A 15100-nucleotide genomic window follows, 5' to 3' on the forward strand; every position below is an offset into this window, starting at 1 on the left:
TTACAGCGAGGAAAACCTCTTTCACTGCTCATATAAACACCTGACTGATGGTTTAAGACTCACTTGAAAAATTGTGAACCCATCCTCATTGGAACTAAAAGGCCCAAAACAGGAAAAACACTTATATTTATATAACTTATATTACTTCCTGAATTACAAACAAGTACTTCCTGTATCATTCCTTTTATTGTCCAGTGGTTGGTGCTGTGACTCTACACGTGTTCATACTGGTATCCATGCAGTAAATGTTTACCACTAAATCCTGCGTCACTGCATTGAACTCTATCAAAACCAATGTAAAGTACATCTTCACTGTGTTGTGTTAACTGTTAGAGCCGTCAATCCTGAGCAGTCCTGTGTACTGTAGACGTCTTGCTCTCACTTTGTACGGCCTATGACAAGTGAAAAGGCAAAATATTCATGCCTAAAGAAAGAAACATATTACTTCACACAGCTGGTTTCTTGTGTCTGTGCTGGGATCTGAACACCCATTCCCCCAAAGTTCTGGCACTTGGCGACAGCAACAAGGAAAAACTCCCTTTAACGGGAAGAAACCTCAAGCAGAACCAGGGTCTAGGTGGGCGCCATCTGCCCTGACTGGTTGGGTTGAGAGAGAAAGAAGGAGGGAGGGAGAGAGACACAGAGAAGCATAATAACAACAATAATAACAATAACAACGATAATAATAGTAGAGATATGACTAGTAATAATAATATCTGGCATGGGAGTTGAGGGAGGACACCCTCAGGACCACGTCATCCATAACCTTGATTCTGGATTTTACAGGAAGCCAACACAGGGGGTAGAAGTCCCTCATCCTGTGTGACGAGAAAGCACAGATCTGTGTCTGTTTTTTTCTAATTTTCTTTCTACTCCGTTTTTGTTTTTCGGAGAAGTATAGCAGAATATGAATGCTTATGTTTAACTACTCTGACTGAGCTTACAGCCTTGCCACACATACATCACTGCAAGCACCATCATCTGTCTCATTGTGTTTTCTGGGTTCTTGGTTTTCTGTTCGCTCTGTGTTGTTTTGTCCTGTGTCACTTTGCTGTGTTTCCCTGCACACCTGCCCTACATCAGATTCGTTATCCCTGTCCTGTTCCCAGGGTTTCCCACAGTCAATCAGCTCCTTGTCAGTCCTCTTGTCTAGTCACCTGTTCCTTCTTCCCTCATTAGTTCTGTCTGTATTTAAGTCCTGGTTTCAGTCAGTCTTTGTTGGATACTTTGTTCAGTTCAGTTTTACTTTGCCTACAATATACATGTATAACTGTCACCACTGATTATATCTGTACTAATGTCACAAAGGCAAAGCAGCATTCATGTTTTGGATAAGTACCTCTTTGTTGCTCTTTCCTCACTGCTGTCTTACTGCTACACTTGCCACCTTTGCAAAGAAAAAGCCACATTAAAATATTTTTTTCTGTTTACTGTTTATGCCACAAACACACAGTTTCATTACTACACACAAAACTTGCTTCAAAAAACATCCATGTTAAAAAAAACAACAACAAAAAAAACGTCATTTACTCCACTAGATGGCTCTCTCTCCCTTACTTGTGGTTTTGTTGTAATCAGGAAGACCTCGTGTTTACAACAATATGGAGTCTCCAAATGTCCTTTTCGGAAATCTGTCTGGACCTTTTCATGTATGAAACACTGTAGAATTGTCACACTCGGTGTTATCTTCCTCAAAAAGTTAATTTCAAGACCTGTCTGTATATAAAGATGGACTATGGACTTAGCAAGGTGTGATGTCACCCGTTGGTTTCATTTGAAGCCCAGAGTTGCAGATTATGGTCACCGCCATCTTTTCTGTTTGAATCCCGGACCTACCAAATAAAGATTCAAAATTCAAGATTGTCCTTTTCTTGTGTACTTGCATACACACACAAAAAATAAATGTTGTTCCTCACAGCCTACAGCAGTGCAACAACAACAGAAAGGATAAAGATATATATCTAAAAATCCCTTAAAACGTGTAAATCCCAAAGAGAAAAATAAACAAAAAAAGAACAACCACCTCTATCCTGTATGCAAATTCATCATTATTACCGACAAGGCCCACCACTGTTGTATCATGGGCAAACTTGATGATGTGGTTGGTGTTGAATCTGGCAGTACAGTCATGTGTTAGCAGGGTGAACAACAGGACGCAGCCCTGGGTTGAACTTGTGCTCACTGAGATGGATTTTGATGTGTGGCTGCCAACCCTGACTGTCTGCTGCCTCTGCGTCAGGAAGTCGAGGACCCAGTTGCAGGTGCCAGTGTCCACATCCAGCAACCTGAGCTTCTCCACCAGCTCTTGTGGTATGATGGTATTAAATGCCAAGATGAAACTGAGAAAGAGGATCCTGGCGTTGGTGTTCTTCCCTTCCAGATGTGACAGAGTGACGTGGAGTGTGGAAGATATTGCATCTTCCGTGGATCGGTTGGCTCTGTATGCAAAACTGTGAGGGAGCTAGGTTTGCAGTGAGGCGGGCCTTGATGTGCCACATGACAAGCTGCTCAAAGCACTTCATAACTATGGGGGTGAGGGTCACAGGGCGGAAGTCATTCATACAGGCTGGGGTGTTGCCCTTCACACTATGGAAACATGCCCTGCTACCTCAGACCCAAGCTAACGCTAGCTTACTAGGAACACAGAGCACTGCACACTTGGGCTAACGTTAGCTACTTTAGCTAAATTGTGCTTACAGGGCAGGTATTGTAATCAAGTAACATAAAACCGGAAATATTGTAACAACAGTCTGACTCAGTGCAAGTCCCAGAGCCATGGAGAGCAACAGGTGAGCTGACTGTCAATCACAGCTGGCAATCAATGCCCACATGACAGACATCGAAGCTACTGTAAGTCTTCAAATCGTATTAATGGAGCAATAATTTACTAAATAACCGCCAGCTCACTTATTAGAGGGCCTGAATTTAGAGATTGAGACCAGAATGCCTCACTGGAAACAATTACTGACTCAGTATTTCTAGAGAGAAGTTGAGGCTTTTTGAATGGGAGTCAGCTGGAGCAGCCAGCGGCCGTCTGTGGCACTTTAAGGCGCTTCAGCCTCAAGACGTGGCAGCTGCTGGTTGGATAAATCATGGATGTATTAAGAGAAATGGATACGGTGCTGCAACTCAGCCTTGCTGCCAACATTGCCCAGTAGCCACTTGCGGTATTGAAGTGAAAAAAAACCCTGCAGTCCAAAAAGTATTTTCCTGACAGCCAGCCATTATCAAAGAGACGTCTGTAAAACTGTTTACAGGACACTACGAACTGCAAATAAGGGCAATTATGAGTCTTTGTATTATGAATTTCTAATCCATGAAGGTTTTTATTATAGTGAAACATTCCCATAGCCTAAAAAAGAAAAGCGATTTTAAAATCTGTGACTTATAATAAATCCATGGTGTAAACAGAACTGTGTTCCTGCACATGCTCAGTGGAATCTGGCTTACACAGAACCACTCTCCAGACACTGAAAACGTGATCGCTGTTATTAGTCTTTGGAGCCGTTTCTAAACAAATTACCATGATATATTAATTAATAAGATATATCAATGAAACCACAAGGCACAAACCATGAAAGTACACATATTAATCACATCAAACAATTAGAAAGCAAAACTTACGTTTCACTTTCCTTGTAATTCATAATACATGAATAAGTGGGAGTTTCCCTTCTGGCATCTTGTTTTCATTTCACGTTTTTGAAATTAGTGGAGACAGGAGGTTTACGTTAGAGACTGTGACCCGCGTCAGCGCGTCACAGCTGGGAGGCGGGACACACCAGAGCAGTTTTAACTAGTCAAACACGGAAACTCCTCATTGCAGTTCGAGCTTCACACCCAGTAGACAGCAACCACCCTAGGTACTTTTCTTTTTTGGTTGCCAGTATTCTCACGACGACACTCCTTCACCACCCTTAAAGATTTCTAGAGTCGCGATGAACATTAGAGGGATGTGCCTCTTCCTGATCGGTAAGTTTATACTGTGTATATTGTGTTTAAACTGTGTGCGGTGTGCAGCCACAGCAGGTGTCTGTGCGCTTTTACGCACTCATATCCGAAGCAGAGGCGTCAAACCAAAACGCCCTTTCATTCATGATTCATCTGTGATTCATAAAAGAGTGAAGAGATAGTCGGCCGCTCTGTCTTAACAGCAACTGGTGGAATGTGAATATTAAGAGTCTATATCGGACAGAAAAAAAAGCCAAAACAAACATAAAAACAGCTAAAAAAAAAAGACGCATTGAGGAACTTATATTGTATTTATATCCAAAATGAAATGTGCGCAGTTTAAGTTGAACTGATATTCCTTGAAAGTATCGAAACCAAGCTGCCTCCATCAGAGCTGTGGAGGTAAACGCTAAAAGGTAAACGCTAAAAAAAAAAAATAAAAAAAAAAAAAAAGACGACGATGATCTGATGTAAAACGTTTATAAATCGTTTTGCTCTGTTTGTGCTGATATTCTGTAGAGTTGTTTTCAGATGAGAGACTTTGCTTTTTTTTTTGCATCTAACATGAAGGTAAACTGATTCTCTTCACTGTTGGTCAGACAAAAAAAGAGGATTGTAGGAAATTGTGATGAACATTTTGAGTTGTGAGGTTTTTGGTGTTTTTACAGATCAACAAATGATCAACTGAGAAAATAGTTGCAGCTCTGGTATTGTGTATGTTTACTTAGTGATGGAAGTAACTATGTGTTAATTCAGAATTGAAGTATTAGCAAAGTGTGCTTGTAAGTGTGTGTGTGAATATAAATTTTATGATGCATTAACAAATCATTATTGTAATTTGAGCTTCTGCTGTTGGATGGTAGCATCATATTATATAAGATGAGGGTTCAACAGAACGGGGATTTCCCGTCTGGTGATCACAAGAAGTGAAAAGCAATTTTCCCCTCAGTTGAGCAATGCATGCAAACAACAAAAAAAAAAATACATGGACATATTTTGTATATGAACAATGACTTAGTTTTTACATGTTTATGTTTCCTTAAAAGCTATCATACACTACTGGTTGGCAAATATTGATTATTTTAGAGAGGGATAAGGCCGGGAAACCAGTTGAAAATGTTTTAAGTTTAAATTTCACTATCATCCTGCAAACCTACAACACATCTGAGGTAAAAAAGTGTGCTAAGTTTCTCTATCATATAAAGCTCAGCTTCACCAAACAGGTCCTCTTTCCTTGGAAACCGACCAAGTTTTTTGAAATAGGTGTGGTTTACAAGAAGTGCTGTTTATCCCCTCATGATGTGCCACTCTTGAATAGCAAACCTTTTGCACTCCTTCACAGCAGAAACGACTTCCCTAAATTAAAATGTCTGCAGCTCCTGAACCAGAGTGACTATATGCATAAATATAAATCCATATCACATCTGTATCTTCAGAATTGAAGTATTAATAGCACATTGTCCCCTTTGTAAGTGTGAGTAACTGTTATGATGCATCATATCGATGGACTAACATCTTATCAGCACGTTTATCTTGAATGTGGTGTAATTTGAGCTTCTTTATATGCGGTTGGATGCTTTCATGTTTAACACTGCTTCATATTTTATAAGATGAGGGTTTATATTCTGCAGGAGAAAGATGGCGGAGTGACTCTCTTAATACGGGACTTTCCACCTGCTGAGCACCAGAAGTTGGGTGCCATTTTTACCAAAATTGAGCCAAAAAAAAATCTACATGTTCAGTTACATAATCTGCATATGAAAAATGTGTTTGTTGTTTACATGTTTATGACTGTTTAAGGTGTCATACAGCAGTGTTGTGTTGTCAAACAGCGTCCTGTTGGCCCAATCTGGCCAACAAAGCCTGAAGTTTTGTTGTTTTTTTTTAATAGATGACATCGAATCTTTTACATGTCTCATCATAAATCTACAGTAGTTAACAATGTAGACACACGGCTTGTGTAAATCTCAATAAATATGACCTTTTAAACTCGTGACATGAATAGAACTGTGAAAATCAATTAGTCATTTTGTTTATAAAAGATCATAAAATGTCAATCACCGTCTCTCAAATCCCTGGATGCAACCTGAAATGTCTTGTGTTGTATTAAGTCTCATTTGTATGTCGTTCTGAGTGTTGAGAGTGTTGTCAATCAATTCAGTAAAAATGGCACCCAACTTCTGGTGCTCATCAGGTGGAAAGTCCCATATTAAGAGAGTCACTCCGCCATCTTTCTCCTGCAGAATATAAACCCTCATCTTATAAAATATGAAGCAGTGTTAAACATGAAAGCATCCAACTGCACCACATTAAAGATAGACGTGCTGATAAGATGTTAGTCCATCGATATGATGCATCATAACAGTTACTCACACTTACAAAGGGAACAATGTGCTATTAATACTTCAATTCTGAAGATATGGATTTATATTTATGCATATAGTCACTCTGGTTCAGGAGCTACAGACATTTTAATTTAGGGAAGTCGTTTCTGCTGTGAAGGAGTGCAAAAGTGGAGTGGCACATCATGAGGGAATAAACAGCACTTCTTGTAAACCACACCTATTTCAATAAACTTGGTCAGAGAGAGAGAGAGACAGAGAGAGAGAGAGGGAGTTTCACATTCACATTAGTTGGACATTTACGGAGAATCTTCTATCGAAGCCAGACTGGAAGGAAGTAATTATAGCCAGTGTAACAGTTTAGGACCTCAGCAGAGTTCACACCAGATACATGCCACTTAAAAAGATGAATCATCGACTCTAAAAGGTCAGGTCAGATCAGACTAAAAAAAATTTGAAAAATGAGTATTGAGGCCTGTAATGTGAACATAGCCTGTCGTGTCATGCACACTGGTAGAAAGGACTGAGTAGGAAGAGTGTTTATATGACATAATGTTGGTTTAATGTGTGAGAGGTTAAAGTGTTATCTTAAAACAATAACTCTGTGTCCATGTGTAGGTTGAAATAGTTTCACTTCTTTCTTCTTCTAACTTTCCACTTTGAAAAATAGTTTGAAGCTTCAGAATGAGGATTGTGTGTTTGTTGTGTGTGACAGCAGTTGTCTAAGCCTGTGTGAACAAAAGGAGAGATTACAGACACACCAAGTACTCCCTTAATACACATACAGGCGTGTAGGTGCTGTTATGATCAAATAAAATTAAGCAATCCCTCATGGAAAAATCCCCTGAAATAAACAGGAAGCGATGCTAGCTGCAGTCCAGGCTGTTTGTGTTCAGAGTTTATAGCCTCAATTAATTTTAATGACAACACAGTGAACAACATGTTATAATAATAATAATACAATCTGCAGTGAGAGTTTATTTACTAACACTGTACTTAAGCTGAGAGTGTTTTGGGTTTTTCCATCGTGTAACATTTGAGATTTAACCTTTTGCTCAGACAGATTGTTTTTGGATGTACAGCTATGCAGTTTTGCATGTAATGCCAGTGGTTGTGTGGGCGATGTGGTGTGATGACATTAACATTTCCATCGCTCATGTGAGGAAGTTATGCTGTAATAACAAGCTAGCAGCTATCAGACAATTAAAGGTCAGATCAAAGGAACAGATATTGTTTGGCTGCTGTTTTAAAGACTCACTTGACTGATCAGATCTTAAAGTTGAAAAAAGTAAAACATTTCTGTTTTTTTTTTATTTTTTTTATCCACTTACAATGCATATCAATACACTAACGTAAACTATGTTTTTAAAGTACAGTTTGATCAACACTTGATGAGACAGCTGAACTTTTCAATAGTAATTATTATACATCATAAGTCAGTCTAGTGGTGGAGGAGCAGATCAGTTCATTAATCAATCAGTCGATCGACAGAAACAACAACTAACATCTTGGACTCCAGGATGTTGAGACGGGTGTTTTTCACCATTTTCTGATATTTTATTAACTAAATGATTAATTGATTTAATCGTCAAAATAATTGCCAGATTAATCGTTAGTTGCAGCTCTGAGAGAGTACTGAGACCTTTTCCTCCATCAGAGGTAAAAGTGAAACTGAGATCGGTCCAATAACTCAAATATCTGGATCGAGTATCGGTGACGATGGGCCGATCTGATATCAGATACTGTTATTTTAATAAATAACAATTCAGTAAGTCTATATCTATTTATTTATATTTATTTATAAGTCAAGTCTGATGTTTCCTTACACACAAACAAACACAGTGGGAGAGACTGTGTGGGACTGTGTGAGACAGGCGTACAGCTCATTAAACAGCCCAGGTTCAGTGCGTCACTAAGCAAAATGTGCTTAAAAGTACAAGTGCTTACAATGCAAAATGGCGCCATTTAGAGTGTTATATTTATCATATATATGAATACAAAACACATCCAATATAATCAAGTCAAGGTAGAGCTAACTTTAAAAAGTTGTACTGCTGGTTAGTCTAATATATAACAATGCTATTTTATTATGTTTTCATGTTATTTAATGAGCTGATGATATGTTTAAAGTATAAAATATTGATCTGGACAGCTGTTCAATAAATATAGTGCAATATTTCCCTCTGAAATGCCACAACCTCTACTGAAGCGAGTTAATGTACTGAGCTACTTTCAACCACTGTGAGTCACAATAACACAGAGTTAATCATCAACATCGTTGGACCTCATAAACCTCACAGAAAAGTGGAAGTGCAAAAGTTGTCTTTATATTTTAGGAGCTTAACATATAAATACAGTATGTGTTTGTGTATTTACATGACGGTGGCTTTCCATCAAAAGAGTTATTTCAAGCCACAGCGATCAAAGAGGAAGAAATGTCAAACGGCCTAGAAATGTATCGTCACGGAATATTTTGTCAGAAGATGTTAAACAAACCAACCGAGCGAATCAAACAGTTTCTTTCTCTCTCAACCCAACCAGTCAGCCAGATGTCCACCCACCCAGAGCCCAGTTCAGCTCAAGGTTTCTTACCGTTAAAGGGGATTTTGCGTATGTTCTAGACCTGCTCTGTGTGAAAAGTGCCCTGAGATAACATCTGTTGTGATTTGATGATATATATATATGTGTGTGTATGTATAATGTTAATAAACTGACTTGAGTAGGAAACTGTGTGATTGGAAAACAGAAGGATGAAATGTTAATGTCAGGTTCAAGGTGTTTGAGCTTTGACTGCCGCTCTTCTAATGACATCTTCTGAAACGGTTTAATGCAGTGTTTTCCAACCTTGTCACTATGATCCCTTTTTAAAAATGAAGCATTGTTACTTGCGACCCTTCATCACATGTCGTGAGTTTTCAGTAGTTCGGCTGAAGAGTGATATTTCCGTCTTCAGATTTTTTAGAGGCCTGAAGAGGTGAAAGTATCCAGACTTTCACAAGAAACGCGCAAAGATAAGACACAAGACCGAAACATTCAAATTTCATAGTTGCAGAAGTTGTTCTTTTATTTGTTTTTTGTTTTTTTTGAACTGTGGTGTCAGGATTTCCTGTGTGTGTGTTGTATGTGTGTGTATGTGTGTGTATGTGTGTGTGTGTGTGTGTGTGTGTGTGTGTGTGTGTGTTGTATGTGTGTGTGTGTGTGTGTGTGTGTGTGTGTTTGGATGACCTCTGATGACTTTAGACGAAGCGAAAAAGTGACATGACATTGTTACTTTCACACATACATTACCAGAGCAAACCAACCAAACAAGTCAGCCTTGACATTTGAAGGGGAAGTCCCTTTATGAAGAATCGGCTGTAAATGAGTTTAACAGCTTTTTAAAGATTTAAATCATGTTGTTTTAGCTTCAGAATTTAACCTTAACCATAAACCACACTAGTTCTCATTTTCAACAAACAAAGCAATGTCGAAAAACAATAATAATAATAACTTTATTTACATAACACCTTTTTATGAGTTTACAGAGTGCTTTGACAGACAAAACCAAAGCAGGATACTCAGAACGCCAAACAGGAAGTCCAAAACAAAAGCAATGCAAAATTAAGATAAACTTCAGACAAGAAGACAAGAGATGCACAGTAGAGAGACCAAAATATGATTAAGGATTTAAAAAACGATGGTAAAAAAGATAAAAAGAGGACATCACATAAAAGCAAATCTATAAATAAATAATTATAATTTAATATTATAACTCTTCTCCTTGTTGTTCACGTCAACTTTGATCTGTATAAGTGGAAGGGAGAAAGTAGAGTTACTTTAAAATTACTTAAATTACTCTTTTTATCGCAAGAATGCAAACACGGACTTCAGTCTCATGACTGAATGAACTGTGTCAGGATTTCCTGTGTTGACTGTGTGTATTTGTGTGACCTCTGATGCAATCTCGACTTCAGTCAGTCAGTCCGGATCCTGGTTTACAGGCTTTTGATGAAGTAACCAGGTGACAAAGTGAAAAAAATGGCGTGACATCACTCCTTTCAACATTTAAGTAACAGCAGCAAACCAACCACACCAGTCAGCTGTTACAGTTCAATAGAAAGTCCCTTTATGAAGAGTCGACTGTAACTGAGTTTCACAGACTCAGCTTTTTAAAGGTTTTAAATCACGTTGTTTTAGCTTCAGAATTGAACTAATAATACTGATAATAATAATAATAATAACTTTATTTACATAGCACCTTCTTTAAAAACAGAGTTTACAGAGTGCTTTAGCAGACAAAACCAAAGCAGGATACTCAGAAAGCAAAATAACAGCAGAAAGCCAAACAGAAAGGCCAAAACAAGACTGAGATAGAGATAAGACAAAAGATCCAAAACCACAGTAGAGAGAAGACCGAAAGACGATGAACGATAAAAAGATGGTAAAAAAAGATAAAAAAAAAAGGTGATTAAAAAAGATAAAAAGACATCATCACATAAGAGCAAGTCTATAAAAACGGGTTTTAAGAAGTGATTTAACCCCTTAACATCCACCCTTTTTATAGAATTTTCGCCTACTTGGCATACTCAAATGGAAAAGCTTATAACAGAAGAACTGTAAGGCCATGATGCATGTATTAGGCTTCATTTGACAAGTGACATCTTCTAGTTTCTGTAAATGTGCTTGTTTAGCATGAGGCTAAAACACAAACAAAACTACATCAGTTCAAATAAGGCTCAAAAAAGTATTTTTTGGTCCTCGTCTATAATGAGTCATATTTGAATAACAATAATTAGGACATGCTTTATGCCAGAACTATGCAGAACACCATATACCCTCTACATTTTATCAAACTGCATAATATTCCAGCCCTCTAGGCCTAACCTTAAGGGAGTTTTTAGTTTGTGGTGTCACTGGTGTCCCCGAACGTCTCCAATCATTTCCAATTGGCCAAATTGTGCCAATTGTTTTTACTCATTACTGTGTGATGCTACCACTTACAACTGACTTAAGTGGGTTGCCGGCGACCCGGTGGAAGCTAAGAGGTTAAAAGAAGTCACTGATTCTGCAGCCTTTTCTCCTCAGGCCGGTTGTTCCAAAGCCGGGGGATCCTGATGGCAAAAAGCTTGGTCACCTTTAGCCTCAGGGACCACCTGAGGATCTAAAGCTGCGCACTGAATCATATGGGGTCAACATATCTGTTATGTGGCCTGGAGCCAGACCCAGATGTGCTTTCAAAGTGATCAGTGAAGTCTTAAAATCAATTCAGGACTGGGGTGATGTGATGTCATCTGTTAAAACCAAGCGGCAACCTCCGGGGCTGTAAAATGAAGCCAAAAACTGCAGTTCCTTGAACGGCCACTTGAGGCTCCAAAAGCAAGTCAATCCCCATAGACCCACATGTTAAAATGCCCAACTTTACAGCAGAAATAAACATGTTTACAGCCTGGTACAAACAACGGTTTTGGTCTCTGTAGCTAATTTCTCCTTTCATGACAACTGTACGGGGGTGAATTTTTTTATAACTGACCTGTTTAAATTTTATTAAGCCGTAAAGTTATGCATAATGAAGGACGTGGCAGCTTTGAGTGACAGGTCCGCCAGCCACTAGGTGGCTTGTTTCAGCCATTTGGCCCGCCTACTTGCCCATTTTTGATTGGCAGCCGGAGCGGCTGGCTTTGAGCTTCAAAACCGCTCTTCAGAAACCAACGGGTGACGTCACGGTAACTACGTCCATATTTTTATACAGTCTATGATTAAAACCAGTAAGAAGTCCAGCTGCTGTGTTCTGAACCAGTTGGAGGCGGAAGAGTGACTTTTGGTCACAAAAAAAAATAAATAACACAAAACAACCAACATAACACACACACAAACAAACAAACAAGGCTTTCACAAAATCCCAAACCTCCACATTTCTGTTTATAAGGGTTGTAACAGACCAACAAGAAATTAGCAACCGTCTGACCAAACAAAACTGGCAAAGTTCTCCAGTCTTGAGTACCCACTAACCAAAGGAGTAAAATAGGGAGGAGAATAAAAATAACTAACCAAAAATAATATAAAAGATGTAGGTGAATACAGTCAAAAACAAGGAGAAGCACATTTGAGGTCTTGAAGTCATGAAGAGACGTAATGTAATCAAACTGAATCTTGCAAATTATTCCTGTCTAATGGAGCTTTAAATTCCAAAGAACGTCTTCCAGATTCTTTACAAATCAACAGGATTAAAGAGAAAAGTTTGACTGTAAACAGGAAGAACTTGTGTTTATTACAATATGGAGTCTCCAAATGTTCTTTTTGGGAATCTGCCTGGATGGTTTCATGAAGGGAAAAAAAAGCACCTGAATTGTCAGACTGATCGTTATCATCTTCAAATATGAGGCAGGTATTCACTGGTATTTAGGTCACAGCCTCATACTGATTCCACCTTTACAGAGAAAGACACAGGCTGCTATTTAAACTGAAAACACTTTCTTTATTTTAGACTGACAACAATTTTCCTGCTCCTGTATCACCTCAAGTGATACAGGAAATTACAGTTGCTTGTTTTGTTTTACATAACATAATCTAGGTCAGATAAACTGACAGGTAGAGCTTTGTCTTTGTTAACAAGCCACAGTAGGTTTCATTCTTCATCTGGAGACACACCCTTTGACAGTAAACTCTTTGATTTGAGATGTGAAGATAAACCACAGCGCTGCCAGATAGGAAATTGGTTTAAATGTGTGAATTCTTTTTTGAAAACACTGTCTGCTGCTGCAACATGTACTGACCTTCACAGACACGCTGTAACTTTGAAGATGCACAGTCACGATAACAACTCAAAAAACATTTCTAAACGTAAAATATCTCATCAAAGGAGGCATATCAGAGAAAAAAACATGCATTTTAGAAGCTATTTATACAATGTGATGTTCACATGTTGCTCTAGACATCTAGGTTACGTCTTTTCTCTGTGCTGTAAATGTGAGTTTTTAATTTCCTACAGCACTGGAAGGCAGCAAATGACATAACTTGCAGGATGTAACACGTATAGGTTGTAATGGGCAGAAGTAATTTAAACAACTTTCCCTTCAGTTTATATATTAAAAGTTTGTGCTTAAAAAGGCACAGAAAATGATAAATGATCCATCTGACATCCTGTACTCTGAATACGAGCGTTTATCTTCTGGAGTTACAAAATGTAGGCTGAACCAAACTCATTCTGTTCCATCTATAATCAATATTATTTTATAACTCCACTATCTGAGCTGTCAGTGTGGCTTGTAGTGATGAAACTACAGAGAATCATCAGTGACTCTGCAGCTCCTCTCGGCTTCACGGAGCTTTATAGTGAGTTTCAGCTCATTGTTTATCTGTCTGGCTGCAACTTTACTGTTCTGGTTCACTCTCAGCGCTCTCATAGCGTCGTTTTGAGCCGCAGCAGGCAGCTGTTTTCAGAGAGAAAAAGCTGTAAAAAGCCGCTGTACACTACCTGCTCAGCACCAAAACGGCAAACAGACACAGTTAGCTGTAGACTAGCTGGTGAACATAGTGGAGCATTTAGCAGCTAAAGAGCCAGATATTTCCCTCAGGAGTTGGTGGAGAACAAAAACAGAGCTAAAAGAGAGTGAATATTGGACTCACATTCACCAGGTGGACAGAAATACAACTCCTAATGAATGATAATGTTGCTCCGTACCTGCTGGATGTGGAAATACATCAGAGTTGTGTCATTACTTGTTTCTGCAGAAAACTAGTGGACAAAACATCAGTTAATGCAGGTTTAAGTTGTTGGATTTATGTTGAACATGCAGTATTCTGGTATAATGTGAAATATTGTGGTTTTACTGGTTTTATGGGTTTTTATTGCTGAATATATGGAGTTAGGCTGTTTGTTTTCATCTAGTTTTTCCTATTGTATGAATGATTGTAAGCGTGCTGCTAATTATTTATAGAGATGAATGCTCAGTGGTGCAGCGATGCGACAACAATAAAGTTGATCTAATCTTAATTTGACATCATTAGAACAAATCAGGCAGCAAAGTGGAAACAAATTGCAAAGCAAACAGTCATAACTCTATAAACTTTATGAGAGTTTCTTCAGCTTTTACGATCAATTACAAATTACAAACACCAGGCATCCCTCAGATATTTCTGGCAGCAGAACAGTATGTGTGGGAGTGTTGGAAATAAACTGCAGACTGTGTGTTCGTGACGATGACGATGATGAAATCCAGTGTACTGCTGTGACTCACTGACATGTTTTTCATAGTTTTTGAAAACAGTGGAGCTCTACAGTACAGAGGAATAAGATATATCAGTCTTTGGACACACACACAATACTTGTTAGTAGATCAGTTTATTTTTGGTTTGGATCCAAACATGAGATTTGTTGACAAGAACATAAATATATAGTTATACTTTTAATAGTTTGAGCTTATAAATATTTTAAAGCTCACTGTTTTATTCACCTTTTACTTCAGGTCAGAGGTGAGGGAAAAAAGTAAGATCTGGGAACAATGAACAGGCAGGATCGTTTGTTTGCTGAGCGTGTGGCTGGAGAAATGTCTCATTTTCCATTTCTTCATTTCACTTCCTCTTGCTCTTGATTAGATCAGCCCCGCCCGTCTTACTCATCTGAGTGTGAATTCCCTTCTCCTGACATTGTTTAGGCCATAAACAATGTCAGGAGAAAGGAACACACTTCCATGTGTAAACAAATCATCTGGTATCAAAGTGCAAAGCAAACACTCCATAAATCTTTATCAGAGTGTTTACAGCTCTTCACATGTTTTACATGTTTTAAAAACATTACACTTGACGTAATGGCATATTTTGCACATCTG

Source organism: Thunnus thynnus, chromosome 8 (genome assembly GCF_963924715.1).
Source record: "Thunnus thynnus chromosome 8, fThuThy2.1, whole genome shotgun sequence".
Taxonomy (NCBI): domain Eukaryota; kingdom Metazoa; phylum Chordata; class Actinopteri; order Scombriformes; family Scombridae; genus Thunnus; species Thunnus thynnus.